This window comes from Atractosteus spatula, chromosome 6 (genome assembly GCF_055471065.1).
Source record: "Atractosteus spatula isolate fAtrSpa1 chromosome 6, fAtrSpa1.hap1, whole genome shotgun sequence".
NCBI lineage: Eukaryota > Metazoa > Chordata > Actinopteri > Semionotiformes > Lepisosteidae > Atractosteus > Atractosteus spatula.
Genome location: NC_142711.1, coordinates 11,494,582 through 11,502,409, shown reverse-complemented (window position 1 = coordinate 11,502,409; position 7,828 = coordinate 11,494,582).

Genomic DNA, 7,828 nt, shown 5'->3' with positions numbered 1-7,828 from the left:
CACCATAGTACACTTGTGTCATGGCAGTAATGGATGTAGGACCTGACTGCATTCTAAATTAATAGACACCCGTTGTATGAAACATTTTCTGGAATAACCGAAAGGAAGGGGTAATCTTATCAGCAACAGTGTGCCATGTGTGCAAATATTTTGTATTTATCATGTCTAACCATCCATCCATGGTAGTAATAGAAAATAACCACAGCTGTACTTAAGACTACAAAATACTGAAATCGTGTTTGGATTCAGAACACTATGGGGGATGCACCTTATGTGCGTTTCTATGGGTATTCTCCGGAAAGTGGTCTTTTTCATAAATGAAAGCCCAGTTCAAAGCTCGGTTTTGAAATCGGCCCTATAACTTCTTGCAACCTCTACACAGTGACACAAAAGCCATTGATGAATGCTGTCATCTGAAAAATGTTTGCTCAAGAAAATTTTGCAGTAATTAGTAAGAGTAACAGGTTGTCCCAATACCTTCACCACCAATATCTTTGCAAATCTGCAATAGTTACACCCATGTAAAACAACCACATACTGTACTATAAAGGAATTAACATGCTTATCATTTTGTTGTTGTACACTTTGGTTATAAAACATTAACTGAGAAAGAAGTGAGGATAAGTAAAGCCACATTCTTCTTCAGCAAAGGAACTTGTCCTCAGCTGTCCTTAAACTGCAATTATGTCAGAACAGGAAATTCGAATCCACCCAAGGGGATGTCCAGATTCCACTGTGGAAGAGGAAATCAAGACTTCATCATATCTGCCACACTTTGTAAGATATATTACATAGAAACTAAAATAGGCTAAATAAATCCTCTTAGGAAGCCTGGGTTTCCAAGCAATGATACTTTTAAAAATCTAGAAACTTGAAAAACAGTAAATCAATTCTCACAAAATTCTATAAATTTGCCATGATTTTTAAGATCTTGAACTGAAGCCAGTTAATATACAGAGTAGGTGTTAAACAAAAAATTGAAACCACAAATAATGATTATTTGGTACTTTCACATGTAAGAGCTATTAATTTGTTTACCTGAGTGATTTAAAATCCCTTCTGTGACTTGTTTAATTCTTCCTCAAAATGGTTCAATTTTAACCCTAAATATATTATATAAATCGGAACCAACAAATTATACATTTTATTTATTCTGCAAAGTTAGGGCAGAACCCAACAAGTGTCTAGATCTAAAAAAATTGCAAGGGACATTACATATATGCTAAGAATTACCAGTTAATAAACGAACATTTGAATAACTAGAAAAAACAAAGTAATTGACGCAGATTCATTAATATCAATATTGAAGCACACTATACCATCTATAATACTGCACCGAGCTACAATTGTGAAACAAAAACTATAGTCAACAAAATGGTGTGTTGAATGGATAATTTCTCAACTGAAGAAAATTGCAAGGATCAAAGGTTTGTTTGCAATATGGTTTATCTTTGCATTTCACTATGTTTTTTGCTATTAATAATCATGACAGATTTTATAAAGTAGTAGGTATGTATGATACTCACTAATCTATTGTTCAAAAGATGTTTACATGAATTCACTTTCTAAAGTTTGACAACCAAAACTTTAACAAGAATTGATTTGAAAAGGTGTGTTCACTAAACAATACCTTTTGCAAAATAATGTCCACAACAACAACACTGGTATACTATTATTTTAAAATTGTAAAATGGGTATTTTTTTAAAATTGTAATTTATTTTTTCAGAATTTCAGAATGCAAGTAAACTAGTTGTATTTTAACTGAATTTACTTTCAGTATCTTCATGAAATTGTAAATCTGAGACATTAGACAACTAGATTAACTTACCTGAATAAACATTTCAATGCTTCCTTTGACAATTAACTACCTCATTCAGGAAAAAAACAGAGCACAAAACTACAAGAGACTAAACCTTAAAAAACAGTCTGTTCAATGTTTAACATCAAATCTTTTACCAATATCTCTAAACACGCCTACAAGAACACCTTTATCTAAATCAGTAATACAAAAGTGAATTAACCCTGAATAGTTTTGTTTTGCAAAATGCCCTATTTTTGTGCTGTCAAGTATGCAAATTTACCTTGCATTATCATTTTCTTAATTTACACTTACTGTAAAATGTTAAATATGAAACCACTAAAATTCTAAAACATAATAAAGTTATGCTTATTTTTTGTTTATTTATAAACCAAATGGTAATTAAGACTTCCTTAATTCAAGGAGCAACACACTGTTAAGTGAAGCAAGTAATTCTTCTGAGGCAGAAAAAAGTCAAATTATACTTGTTGCCAAACATACTAATTTAATACACTTCATGGTAACATCTGATAAAAATGGACATGTTTAGTATTGCAATCTATTCTTCAAAATTTATTGCACATTTAAAGTACACTTACAATATTCTCCTTTTAAGGCAAGATACGAGTTGGTTGATAGTGTGATCCTCTCAGAAATCACATTCTCAATTTATCTGACAGTGCTTAGAATGCAATTCAGTGAACAGTGACGTTGTTTAAATGCTTCTTTTTGTTGGTGGCCTCATTATTCCTCTCAGCGAAAACAGCTAAATTTAATTTCCCATCTATGTGAAAGCTTAGTTTTTGAACAAGAAACTACAAGCTTTTTAAAATATAACAGTGAAATGACAGAAATTTAATTTTTCTAAAAGTAAAATTCAAACACTTCACATCTGACAGATGAGCTTTGTATATAAAAAAATATGCTTAATTTTAAACTAATTACGTTGTTGATTGCTTTCATTTGTTCAAGTTTAATTTTGATTTGTATTTATTAAAAAGTTTAAATTTCTCCTAACAGTAGCTGAGCCTTCTGTAAACTCTTTATGGATTTGTAATTGATGGGGGAGATCATTAAATAGCACAAGTACACAAAACATAAAAAATGTTTTCTACAAACAGCACAATTTGACATCTGCATGTTAACTAAATCCTTCTGGTATATTTATTTAAACATTTCATATACTGTATATACAGTGAGAACACTGTAGGCTGTAAAAATCTGCAGCTCTATTGTTTAATAGCAGCAAAATACTATATAAAAACCAAAAACAAAACATGTTATTTGCCAGACAATAAATAATCTGTCTCTTTGGATGATGTAAATGTTAGGAAGTTGATGAAAAGCTGCAGCGTTATAATGTAATTTCTATTTTACACAGCTTATACACAAATATATATGAATTCTTTTGTCTATATTTGTACAAATACAACAGTAGTTTGTAAAATACATTTAAGTAAAATATACATGAGTAGCAACAAGTCCATTATCACAGGATGGCATTACTGAAATGTGATGAGTAAAAACGCAGCTGGAATGCAGTTTCCCTCTTAAATCAATTGCTCTGCAACTCACAATTGTTTTCTCAAACTCCATGAAATGTTCATGTATTAGGTCTTCTTGAAGCTTTCATTCAATGTTCTTCAAGGAGTTCTTTAGCACAATAATCCCCATCTCATTCCCTCCTGAAAACGGCTTCAACGGGGAATCCATTTGCAGACACCCAGCATTCTTGGGCAGTATGCACAGATGTCCTCTCAAGTGCACAAGGATATATTGTGATATTACAGATAAGTCCATAGTAGACTACAAGAAGTCACAGTACAAAAATATATGATACAACTAAGCACAATCTCTGTCCAATCAGCTTAATTTGATATTTTGTAAAAATAAAGTTCTGAACAAGAAAAAGAGGTCTGTAGCACCACAAGGAGCATTCTGAAGTATACATTAGCAGCTTGATCCAATACCAATATATTGCAGGAGTGTTTCTAAGATACACATTCAATATGGTTCACGTGTACCACTGAAGCTTATACTGAAAGTTTAAATGAATTGCTAAAGGTCTGTGTAACTCACATGAGGCTCACAATATTTTAAAAAGCTAGATTCTTGCAAAAAGCATGATACACAACGCTCTGCGATTAAAACTGTAAATAATCCTATAACTATATACTGCAGAACACATACATTTCCCAATTTTTTCAAAGTATAATCTAGTAGGAGTGTTCACATAGGTTGAACTCCACAATGAAATAAGTGAGTTCATTTTCTTTCGTGAAACTCACTTGCAATCTTCCAAAAAATAAACCTTTTTCACCTCTGAATTTTCTTAGCAGTTCTGGAATTTTTCATAAGTCAGGCATTGATCATAATTTTAATAAATACCAAAGTGTAGCACTTCATTTGACATCACACACTTTGTATTATATGACCAATCTTTTTATCACTGCTCTTTCAATTTACACAAGTACTGTTTTGATTAGTCAAATTCTAACTCATCACAACACTTCAGCTTCACATGAGAACAAGCACATGAAATGTGACAAAATAGTCCCAAATGTCCAACTTCTAATTATTCAAATCTTTCATGGCATTATTAAAAGCACCTATAGACCAAACAAACTTTGCATTCCTAAAACCAAATTCTATAACTGTTTGCTTAATACTGTTCCAGACAGAATGGACTTTGAAAAGCAATGTTAATTTTTAAGGGTTGTCCACTACCATCTACATTAAAAAATGTATTTGAAAGTGAAAAGTAAAAACAATCTTATTCAAAAGGTGTGAGGACTCTTGACAGCCCACAGAGTCTGTCTGAACTTTGAGGCAACAGTTCAGATGACTAACACACAAAGCAAGAATAAACACTTTCAGGCAGTTTTCTCTAGAGACAGGCTGACAGAAGAGAGGAAGGTTAAATGAAAAAGAATAATTTAACAAGAGAAAATAATCTGAAGGTGTCATTACACTAGACACACAATAGCACTATAATTATGTCCTAGTATTCTGGAATTCAAATGTTGCTTCTCCAAGTTCCCTTCATGATGAGATAATCAGAAGTTCACCCACAGATGGAGGTAGACTTGACTTCTGATTTCATGCCATTAAAGGACTTCAAACTATTCAATAACCTAAGAACTGAACAGATCGTCAATTGCTTAATTCACTCAGGGGTTGCATATCACCGATTGATTAGATAGTTGCAGTAAAATCTAGCAATGACAGGGAATCCATGTGCCAAAGTTGATTATCCCCAACTGCACCCTTCAGAGGAGCAAGGAAAACAGAAATGGCAAGAATATGCAAAATAATTAAAATGACAAATATTTGATACTTTCAAGTGAAGAATCTGTGGACTGAATATTCATAAATGTAAAATCAGAATATTTTAACCTGTCATTTTTATTCATTAAAAATGTTTTGTTCTCTATTTTGCTATAAAACACTTTCATGTACTTTTCTCATGCACAGAGAAAATTAAACAATTTAACACTTAAATTGTTTCACTTTTCAATTGGTTAAATGGGGAGAGAAAGGTTGCCTTCAGCATACACCTTTTAAGCCTCAAGTGAGAGAGACAGAAGTTTTGTGCAAGTTAAGCAAAATGACACTTTGATAGTTAAAACACTGTAAAACCTGTACCTGTAAAAAAAGTTTTAGCATTTTATATACAAATGTTAACTTTCTAAAGAGCTAAATATACCAAATCTAATGGCACATAACATTTAGAATAAAGGATCTTATTTTTTCTTAAAAGCCTATGAGGCATCTGATTTCAGAAAGTGCTATAATTTAAATATGCCTTATATAGAGGATTACCAAGCATTTTTGTAAAACCACATACTCTCAACAAGATACACTTATAGCACATTTAAAACCCACTTTAAAACATACAATAAAAAACATTAATCAAAACCTTTCTAAAAATAGAGATGTGGCTCATTATATACACATATAAAAAACCTTATACAGGGACAACATAGAAACATTTAATCAGGACATGAGTTCTGAACAGGAAGGAATAAGTGTCATAGATTCAGAGGAAACTAGGGATGTTGAGCTGTACTTGCAGAGAGTCTGACTGCCTGCTATAGATGGTGTAATGTTATCCTTTAGCTGTGCTAGATTAACAATACTGCCTGGATGATGAAAAGTTTCAAAATCTACACACATAAGGGTCATTCAAGAATGACTGAGAAGTATCCTTACAGGGACACTCCACTTTCTTGCCATATTATCCTTAAGGTTGAAAGATGTTTGTCCATGAAAACATCCATAATAAAAAAGCATCAATGTTTTCTACATTGTTCCCTCTACAGGAATGGGATCCTAACGAGTGCTCTTTCAATTAAGAATTACCCTGCATACTACAGATGTGTGTGTACATGTTGGCTAAACCTGTATACACACATACACATGAATGTGGTAAGTTACTGTTATCTGTTCAAGAGAAACAAAGTACTGTACATGGAAAAACCTAAAGGAAGAAGAAAGTTGCCTTTGCTAATTTCCTGAAATTGATGCAAAGCTAAGAGCACAGACAGTGAGATCTGTGCCACTGCACTAAAAGTGAATGAGGTTCAGAGTTGTGTATGAGGTCCTTCTTTGCAGATCACCTGCAAACCCTTCTCCCTTTATATTAAGCTAAGACACTGACAAATGGCATTGATAACACAGAATATTGATCATTATTGGATAAATACTATACTATAACAGCTTAAAAAGTACCAAATCCAGGTTAGGGTATCTCATGTTCTATGAACTTTTACATAACGGTCAAATTATTGTATTCATATTACAATTTTCATATCAATCACTGCAAAAAATTGACTGATTATATATTTACCTAACAATGCAATGTTTCTTGCAAAGAAATGATGTTATATACATTCAAAACAAAAAAAAATATATTTTGCAAGCAGAAACACTGGGTCTCCCAGGTGCCATTATCTGGCTAGGTAACAATCACAAACATCTAGACACACACAGACAACATTTAGAGTGAGCAAATAAAAAAAACAAAGCATGGTCAACACTATAGCAGCCTGAAGTACCAGATATTTCTGGCATGTAAATTGGCACGATCCACCAGGAGCCAACTTAATTAAACAAATTGTTGCCCAATTCCAATTTTAGGAGTCTGATGGCAGAACCTGCTGTACATTCTTCACTTACTGTATCTCACTCAAGAAAGACCAGGGAAATCAAACATCATGTCTCTAACAAGCACAAAACAGCTAAGTTACTAAGCCATTTATAGGCTAGAGAGATTTTCTGTGAGGCCTGAAAAAATAAGATTCTACTAGTCCCCAAACAGAATACTCAATAGATTTGTAGACGTTATGTTATTTTTTGCATTTGTGTGGACCCTGCGATGGACTGGATCCCTTGTGCCCTGTGCTTTCAAGATAGACATGAGTTTCCATGACCCTTACTGGGGAATAACTGAACTTCTGGTCATGGATGGATATACAGGACTTTATTGGCAGGATGTTTTTTTTTCCTAAATAGGCATCACTGCTACTGAGGAAAGTGATTAATTCAATTTACTCAAATACAGCAGAACTGTACTAGTATAATGAAGAATTAATAACTTTCAATCTCCCATGAAAACATCTAAAACCTACTAATTGAAACTTGCATTAGTACAATCCCTATAAAGACCCATTAGTGAGCAATGGTCCTCTTACAATGTCTCTCCTATTCTAATTAAGATATTCTTAAAAAATAAATTCAGATTCAGAGCAAACATGGTTCCTGAATTTCTGCCATCAAAACCTTTTACCAATATTTTAGTCTTTTAGTTCCTGCTTGGCTGCAGATACGATGGTATGGAACCAATTTTCCAAAAGCAATTTTAACTCATCTGTACAAAGCCGGCTCCTTTGGGACCTGTAAATAACCACCCATAGACATGCAGAATATTAGTATTTAGGCAGTGTCATCAACTGACAGTTATTTTATTTCACTGTTACGATAGATCTAGACAAACTATTATGTGGTATCTCGGTACAAGCAGTGGTCTA